The 9697-nt window shown below is 46.5% G+C and overlaps 1 long non-coding RNA gene across 1 annotated transcript in view; it reads right to left on the bottom strand.

Annotated features, from left to right (window-relative positions):
- The window catches only part of LOC125481936, a 10923-nt gene that overhangs the window by 297 nt on the left and 929 nt on the right, over positions 1-9697 (bottom strand). The window lies entirely within an intron of this gene.

The following is a 9697-nucleotide window of genomic DNA, read 5'->3' as shown; positions in this document are numbered from 1 at the left end:
CGACCATTTCCTGCTGTATATCTCTCTCCCGGTCCTGGCTGAAACTGCAAGTTCACTTTGTTAATGAACCAAACACATCACAGTTCACTCACTAAACTGAGGCCCAGACTCACCCACGGTGACACAGAGGGACAGCACCATTCCTGGGAACACTCTACGCATCATTCCAGAGTATCAGTCCTGTCAGTCCAGCTGCTGCACTTTACAGAAGACAAATCACGTGAACAAATGTAGCAGAGCCAGTGACTATGGCGCAATGATTGTGTGTTTCTACACAACTACAGGAAGAGGAAGGAGCTATTAATGGAAGAATGATGTTCACAGACTCTCAAGGGATCTTTGAAATATCAATTCTCAATCCCAAGCCCGTAGGCTGCTCTGAGGATGGAGGGATAAAAGGAGTTAATGTCCATGTTCCGTCCCAAGATCAAGCATCCTGTGTTGCTGAGTGTGTGAGGTTCAGGGTGTGACAGCACTGTGCCCACTGATGTGGCTTTTAAAGGACTGCGCACGAACACATTGTTCTGTCACTGGGTTCCTGGCTTTTTAACATCCTGTTGCGTTGGTGGGGGTTGGGGTGCAAGGTATTATCACTGGATACATAATCCAGACACCCATGAACCTGGGTTTCAATCTCTCCATTCCAGAGAGTAGAATTTGAAGCTACAAAAGTCTGAAGTGAAAGGACTAATGGTGACCACGAAAGTTTTGTTGCTGTTGTAAAACCCCACCTGGAGCACTTGTGTCATTTCAGGAAGGAAATGTGTTGGTCTGACCGATATGTTTCTCCAGAACCACAACAATGTTTCTTTATTCACAAGGGACATGAGTGTTGCTGGCTGGGTCAGCATTTATTGCCTGTCCCTAGTTGCCCTTGAAAAGGTGGTGTTGAGCTGCCTTCTCAAACCTCTGCGGTTCACATTCTGTGGGTTGACCCACAATGCTATTAGGGAGGGAATGCCAAGAATTTGGCCCAGCAACAGTGAAGTAACGGTGATATATTTGCAAGTCAGAATGGTGAGTGGTTTGGAAGGGAACTTGCAGGGGGTGGTGTTCCCATATATCTGCTGCCCTTGTCCTTCTAGATGGAAGTGGTCATGGGTTTGGAAGGTGCTGTCTGAGAATCTTTGGTGAATTTCTGCAGTGCATTTTGTAGACAGTACACACTGCTGCTACTGAGCGCTGGTGGTGGAGGGAGTGGATACTTGTGGATGTGGTGCCAATCAAGCGGCTGCTTTGTTCTGGATGGTGTTGAGCTTCTTGAGTGTTGTTGGGGCTGGATCCATCCAGGCAAACGGGGAGTATTCCATCACACACCTGACCTGTGCCTTGTCGATGGTGGACAGGCTTCGGGGAGTCAGGAAGTGAGTTACTCACTGCAGGATTCCCAGCTTCTGACCTGCTCTTGTAGCCATTGAGTTTATACAGCTAGTCACTTAAGTTTCTGGTCAATGGTAACCTCCAGGATGTTGAAAGCGATAATTAAGTGATCCCACAACCAACGGATCAGATCTAAGTTCTGCAGTCCTGCCACATCCAGTTGTGAATGGTGGTGGACAATTAAACAATTCACTGGAGGAGGAGATTCCACAAATATCCCCATCCTCAATGATGGAAAAGCCCAGCACTTCAGTGCAAAAGGCAAGGCTGATGCATTTGCAGCAATCTTCTGCCAGAAGTGCCAAGTGGATGACCTATCTCAGCCTCCTCCAGTGGTCCCCAACATTACAGATACAAGTCTTCAACCAATTCGATTCACTCCACGTGATATCAAGAAATGGTTGGAGACACTGGACACTGCAAAGGCTATGGGCCCTGGCAACATTCCAGCAATAGTACTGAAGACTTGCGCTCCAGAACTTGCCGCTCCCCTGGCCAAGCTGTTCCAGTACAGTTACAACACTGGTATCTACCTGGTAATGTGGAAAATTGCCCAGATATGTCCTGTACACAAAAAGCAGGACAAATCTAACCCGGCCAATTACTGCCCCATCAGTCTCCTCTCGATCATCAGTAAAGTGATGGAAGGTGTCAGTAACAGTGCTATCAAGCAGCACCTGTTCAGCAATAACCTGCTCAGCGACGCCCAGTTTGGGTTCCGCCAGGGCCACTCAGCTCCTGACCTCATTACAGCCTTGGTTCAAACATGGACAAAAGAGCTGAATTCCAGAGGTGAGGGGAGAGAGACAGCCCTTTGTCTTTTCAGCAATGGTTAGACACTAAGGTAACAGATATTTGGGTGAGGTATTGATCATTAAACAAGTGATGAAAAACACCAGGTTCCAGTTGACAATGAAGATATGGCACTGGAAGCTGTGAAGAATTTCCTGTATCAGAAATAGTAGGAACTGCAGATGCTGGAAAATCTGAGACAACAAGGTGCAGAGCTGGATGAACACAGCAGGCCAAGCAGCATCATAGGAGCAGGAAGGCTGACGTTTCAGGCCTAGACCCTTCTTCAGAATTGATCAAACCAATTTCAACAGGCGGATACAAACGTCAAAAGCTGAAAATATGTACGAAGCAGTCAGAGAAGCAACACCCTTCAAAGAAGTTAAAAACTCACTCCTGTCTGTAGTGAGAAATCATGTTCAGGGTCAAAGGATTGCAACTGCAACAGGCAGGAGTCATGGCTGATGATTCTGAGCTGATCTATAAAATGAAGCTCCTTTTCTGTCACCTTCGTAAATTCAAAAGGGATAGAAAATGGATGAGTGAAAGGCAGGTAGTCCAAGGTAAGGAATGCAGAGCTGGGAATGACCCAAGGTCTCTCAGCTCAGAAGGGCTTGAGAATCTTGGAGCATTGAGAGCAGTTCTGAGGCAAGGGCAAGGGGGATGTTTGTGATTGTAGTTAGGAAGTGATTAAACTAAATTGGTGGGGGCTTGATATCAACATATTGGAGATGTAAAGAAGAACAGGGAACATTTAAGAACAAAAACATTGGACAGTACTGGTGAAGAAAGTAATTACAGAGGAGTCAGGAGCATAGCCAATAAGATACAGGAGCAGAAACAAGCCATTCAGCCCATCGAATCTGCACCGCTAATCAGTGAGATTGTGGCTGATCTAATCATTCTCACCTCCACTTTTCCTGTCTTTTCCCATAACCCTCAATCCCTTCACTGATCAAAAATCACTCTCAGCTTTAAATATGCTTAATAACCCAGCTTCGATAGCGTTCTATGGTAAAGAATTGCACATATTTACTACCCTCTGAGAGAAGAAATTCTTCTTCATCTCTGTCTGAAATGTGTGATTCCTTAGTCTGTGATGATGCTGCCTGGTCGCAGACTCTCCCACAGGAAGACAACCTTTCCTTATCTCCCATGTCCAGACTGATTACTTTCTTTATAATGAACTCAATTTCCCACTAACAGATATGAAACTAACTAACCTAGTGTTATCTGTTTTCTCTCTCCTTCTTCCCCTTTTAAGTAATGGTATGACATCAACCGGTTTCCAATCCAGAATCAAAGGATACCTCAAAGGTTCCTCAAAGGTTGTTATCAGTGTGTCCACTGTTTCTGTAGCTGTCTCACTTAATATACGAAGATGCATCCCATCAGGTCCAAGGGACTTTATCTGTCTTTAGACAGATTACTGTCCTTAGCACCATTTGTTCAGTGATAGTTTTTGCATTTAAGAGTCATAGTCATAGAGTGGTACAGCACAGAAACAGACCTTTCAGTCCAACTCGTCTGTGCTGACCAGATGTTCTAATTTAAACTTGTCCCGTTTTCCAGCATTTGGCCTATATCCATCTAAATCCTTCCTATTCATACGCCCATCCAGATGCCTTTTAAATGTTGTCATTGTACCAGCCTCCACCACTACCTCTGGCAGCTCATTCTATAAATGCATCAGGGTCTGTGTGAAAAGTTGCCCCTTAGGTCTCTTTTAAATCTTTCCCCTCTCACCTTAAACCTGCGCCCCTCTAGTTTTGGACCCTGCTACCCTAGGGAAAAGACCTTGTCTATTCACCCTATCCATGCCCCTCATGATTCTATAAACCTTCATAAGGTCACCTCTCAGCCTCTGACGCTCCAAGGGAAATAACCCCAGCCTATTCAGCCTCTCCCTATGGCTCTCATCCTCCAAACCTGGCAACATCCTTGTAAATCTTTTCTGAACCCTTTCGAGTTTCATGACACCCTTCCTATAGCAGGGAGACCAGAAATGTATGGAGTATTCCAAAAGTGGCCTAACCAGTGTGCTGTACAGCCATTACATTACATCCCAATGCATATCGTCAAATGCACTGACCCACAAAGGCAAGAGTATCAAATGCCTTCTTCACCACCCTGTCTATCTGTGACTACTTTCAAGGAATTATGAACATGCACGTCAAGGTCTCTTTGTTTAGCAATACATTCCCAGGACCTTACCATTGAAATGTATAATCCCTGCCCTGATTTCACCTCTCCCTTTTCACACTTTGATTATTTAATCATTTTGGAGGGTTCTTAGTGTCTTCATTGTAACGACTGGTACACAGTATTTAGTCAACTCCTCTGCCATTTCCTGCTTCCCCATTATTATTTCCCAGCCTCACTCTCTAAAGAGCCTATCATCACTTTGGCTGTTGTTTTATTCCTGGCATCGGTGGAGGGGAGGTTATCTTCTGCCCGAATTGACAGGCTGAGGAAATGGAGCCTTGATGACAGCAAAGGCCCACTCAACTGGAGTTACTCATCTGCAGTTACTCATCTGCAGTTACTCATCTGGAGTAACACTGAGGCCAGAGACTGTGGTGTTTCTTTGCTGGACTTTGTTCCAGCTCTCCCATCAATGATGGCTCACCCATGAATTTTGTCACAGGGTCTCATCACAACACTGAAGGAATGGTGATATATTTCCAGGATATATTTCCTGAGGGAAGGAACAGTAATATATTTCCAAGGCAGGACGGTGAGAGGCTCGGAGGGGAACTTGCAGGATGTGGTGTTCCCATGTATCTACTGCCCTTGTCCTTCTAGATGGAAGTGGTCGTGGGTTTGAAAGGTGCTGTCTGAGAGTCTTTGGTTAATCTTATAGATGGAATTGGAGGTGCAGGTGTTGGACTGGGGTGGACAAAGTCAGAATTCAGATGACACCAGGTTTATTTGAAATCACAAGCTTTCAGGCTGCAGCTCCTGAGGTGAGGTTCTGAAAGCTTGTGATTTCAAACAAATCTATTAGACTATAGGGATAGTAGGAACTGCCTATGCTGGAGTCAGAGATAACAAGGTGTGGAGCTGGATGAACACAACAGGCCAGGCAGCATCAGAGGAGCAGGAAAGTCAACGTTTCGGGTCTGGACCCTTCTTCAGAAATGGGGAAGGGTAAGGGGGCTCAAATAAATAGAGAGAGGGGGAGGCGATGATAGAAGGTGGATAAAGGAGCAGATAGGTGAAGAGAAGACAGACAGGTAAAGAAGGCAGGGTTGAAGCTAGTAAAAGTGAGTGTAGGTAAGGAGTTGGGATGGGGGTTGTTCAGTGAAGAGGGAGGGGCGGATAGGTGGGAGGGAAGACGGACAGGTCAAGGAGGCAGGAATGAAGCTAGTAAAGGTGAGCGTAGGTAGGGAGTTGAGGTGGGGGTTGGTCAGTGAGGTGGGAGGAGCGGATAGGTGGGAGAGAAGACAGAGAGGTCAAGGAGGCGGGGACTAGAGGGGCTGGTCTTGGGATGAGGTCGGGGGTGGGGAGATTTTGAAGCTAGTAATGTCCACATTGTGACCATTGAGTTGTAGGGTTCAAAGGATGAATATGAGGTGCTGTTCTTCCAGTTCCTGGGTGGCATCATTGTGACACTGGAGGAGGCCCAGGATGGACATGTCATCCAAGGAATGGGAGGGGGAGTTGAAGTGGTTCGCGACTGGATGGTATTGTTGTTTGTCGCAAACAGAGCGCAGACACTCTACAAAGCGGTCTCCGAGCCTCCGCTTGGTCTTCCCAGTGTAGAGGAGGCCACATCGAGAACAGCGGATACAATATACCACGTTAGTGGATGTGCAGGTGAACATCTGTTTGATGTGAAAGGTTTTTTTGGAGCCTGGGATGTGGGTGAGGGGGGAAGGTGTAGGGGCAGGTGTAGCACTTCCTGCGGTTGCACAGAAAGGTGCCAGGGGTGGTGGAACTAGTGGGGAGTGGGGAGTGGGGAGTGTGGAGCGGACAAGGGAGTCACGGAGAGAGCAGTCCCTCCGGAAAGCAGATAAGGGTGGGGAGGGAAGTATATCCTCGGTAGTGGGGTCAGATTACAGGTGGCGGAAGTTGTGGAGGATGATGTGTTGAATCCAGAGGTTGATGGGGTGATACGTGAGGGGAAGGGGGATTCTGCCTTTGTTGTTATTGCAGGGAGGGGGTGTGAGGGCTGAGGTGCGGGAAACGCAAGAGATGCAGTCGAGGGCATTTTCGACCACTGTGTGGGGGGGGAGCTTGCAATCCTCGAAAAACGAGGACATCTGAGATGTCCGGGAGTGGAATGCCTCATCTCAGGAGCAGATGCGGCGGAGATGAACGAATTGGGAATCTAGGATCGCATTCTTGCAGGAAGGACTGCAATATCCTCACGTATCACCCCATTAACCTTCGGATTCAATGAAATCAGCTTTCCTGCTCCTCTGACGCTGCCTGGCCTGCTGTGTTCCTCCAGCTCCACACTGCGTTATCCCTGTTAGACTATAACTTGGTGTCATCTGAATTCTGACTTTGCCATGTGTGGTAACGTTAGACACTTTTCACTGTACTCCTGTGCTTCTGTACTTGAGTACACAGGAAAATAAAATCTGAAATTTAAATCGATTTGACATTCCCTGTTGGAAATGAAATGTTTAATAGTTAAATTCTACACAAATCTCTGTACATCCCTGTAAAAAACCCAGGGACCATTATGAACACTGTAAATACTCCAGGGACCAGGATGAACTCCAGTAAATACTCCAGGGACCAGGGAAATCCCTGTAAGTACCCCAGGGAACAGGGTAAACCCTGTAAATACCCCAGGGAGCAGGGTGAACCCTGTAAATACCCCAGGGACTAGAGTAAACCCCTGAAAATACCCCAGGGAACAGGGTAAACCCCTGTAAATACCCCAGGGTGCAGGGTGAACCCCTGTAAATACCCCAGGGAACAGGGTAAATACCCCAGGGAACAGGGTAAACCTTTGTAAATACCCCAGGGAATGGGGTAAACCCCTGTAAATACCCCAGGGAACAGGGTAAATACTCCAGGGTGCAGGGTGAACCCCTGTAAATACCCTAGGGAACAGGGTAAATACCCCAGGGAACACGGTAAATCCCTGTAAATACCCCAGGGAACAGGGTAAATACTCCAGGGTACAGGGTGAACGCCTGTAAATACCCCAAGGAGCAGGGTGAACCCTGTAAATACCCCAAGGACCATTATGAACACTGTAAATACTTCAGGGACCAGGATGAATTCCAGTAAATACCCCAGGGACCAGGGTAAACCCTGTAAATACCCCAGGGAACAGGGTAAACCGCTGTAAAAATCCCAGGAACCAGGGTAAACACTGTAAATACCCCAGGGACTAGGGTAAACCCTTGTAAATACCCCAGGGATCTGGATAAACCCCTGTAAATACCCCAGGGAACAGGGTAAATACCCTAGGGTGCAGGGTGAACCCCTGTAAATACCCCAGGGTGCAAGGTGAAGCCCTGTAAATACTCCTATGAGCTGGATAAACCCCTGTAAATGACCCATTGGGCTGGGTTAAGCCTGTAAATTAGAGAATCATAGAATTGTACTGTACAGAAGGAGCCCCTGTCTGTGTCTGTATTGCCTCCTGAAAGTATCCCAGCTAGTCCCATTCTCCAGCCCAACCTCTGTAACCCTCTAACTTCAGCACTTTCAAATATATATCCAATTCTCTTTGAAACCTCCTATGGAATCCACCTCCCCCACTTTCCCAGGCAGCACATTCCAAATCCTAACAACTCTCTGGGCAAAGAAGTTTCTCCTCATCTCACTGCTAGCTCTCTCACTGATAATCTTGAACTTGTTACTAACATACCAACTAGTGGAAACAGAATATCCTTCTTTATTCTGTCAAAATTGGCCATAATTTTAAGCACCTCAGTATGATCACCTCTTAATCTTCTCTGCTCCAAAATGAATAAGCGCAATTTCTCCAATCTTTCCTTGAATCTAAAATCCCTCATTCCTGGAATCATTCCAGTAAATCTCCTTACTCACTATTAACGTCAACCCGACAGCTCTGTTGTTTCCTGGATATTCCTTTGCCCATTCTTAAACAAGTGTCACATTTGCAATCCTCCAGTCCTCCGGGATTAATCCTGTGTTCTGGGAGGCCTGGAAAATTTCTGTCAAAGGCTCCATGATATGCTCCCTTACCTCTCTCAGCAATCCGGGATGCATCCCATCTGGACCTGGTAACTTCTCTAGCTGGCGTGCTGCCAGCCCTTTCGCCCGTCTTCTTTGTCAATCACTGTACTGCTCAGTTGCTCAACACTCACATTTTTCAACTGGGCCATCGTCATCATCTTCTGATTTGGTGAAAACAGGTAAAGTATTTCCTCAATCCCTCTGCCATACCCTTTGCTTCAGTGAGCAGCTCACCCTGTTTGTTCCTTACTTGTCCCACTCTATCCTTCACTAACCTTTGACTATTAAATTAATTAATGAAGAACATTTCACTGTTTGTTTTAGCACAGCCTGCCATCCTTCCCTCATGCTTTCTCTTAGCTTTCCTCATCCCAGCCTTAGTTTCTCTCCTGCATTTGGGATACTCTTCCTGATTTCCATTGCTGCTTATATTGTGGTGTGTGTCAGATATCTCCTTTTTGTTTCAATACCCCAAAGAGAAGGGTAAATCTCTATAAATACCCCACTGGGCTGGATACCCCTTTGTAACTGAGCAGGGTGAACACTGTAAATGCCCTACAGCTCTATAAATCCTGTGGGTAATGATCATCAGTGAGTTGGTCAATGAGCTCTGAGCTGAAGTGAAGCCCAGGATCCACTCAATCCCAAGGTTATACCATTTGCTTCAGACAAGATCCTCAGAGCAACCCGAGTGAGACACACAGCAAGAGGCCAGCTTTATTCTCATTTCAGTGACACAGCACCCATTTCCAAAGCCACATTCCTGCATATCCCTGAACCATCCTTCACCCCCATGAAGGTCAGCAATCTACCTATGTCTGCCTATTGAAAAGTAATTAGGTTCACTTCTCAAATTGTTTGTAGTTTCCTGTGACTAACATTCTCAAGGGTGTTTCCTGGGTTGTGTAATGGACTGTTTCTTACTATTAGGAAATATCTTTCACTGTTCCTCACATGACACTCTGGGGCAAGTCCACTTGAATGAAGATATGAGCATCCAGCCAGCTAAGCTAGCGAGCGATGCCGGTGAGGTGCTGCAATTCTGTAATTTTACACGGGAATGAATAGATATCAGTCTGGGTTTGATTGGACTCATAGGAGGCATACATCGGCAGTTTAAAATACAACTTGGCTCTTAAAGAAAAAAGTCCCTGACTCAGTTCTGCTAAAATACGCCCCAGGAAATAGTAAGTACAGACCGCAGATATTCAATCAGTTCCTCTTGTTCCTCAATAGATAGAAGCAGGTTCCCCTGGTGCCACAGGGTAGAAAGGAGGTCATGTAAATTCACAGTGTCACACCATCACTGCTCCCCAACACACCGCACCATCACTGCTCCCCAACACACCGCACCATC

The sequence above is a fragment of the Rhincodon typus genome, unplaced genomic scaffold (genome assembly GCF_021869965.1).
Source record: "Rhincodon typus isolate 14 unplaced genomic scaffold, sRhiTyp1.1 hic_rhity00004387, whole genome shotgun sequence".
NCBI classification, from domain to species: domain Eukaryota; kingdom Metazoa; phylum Chordata; class Chondrichthyes; order Orectolobiformes; family Rhincodontidae; genus Rhincodon; species Rhincodon typus.
The sequence above is the reverse complement of the archived record's forward strand: the minus strand, read 5'-3'. Positions and strand labels throughout refer to the sequence as shown.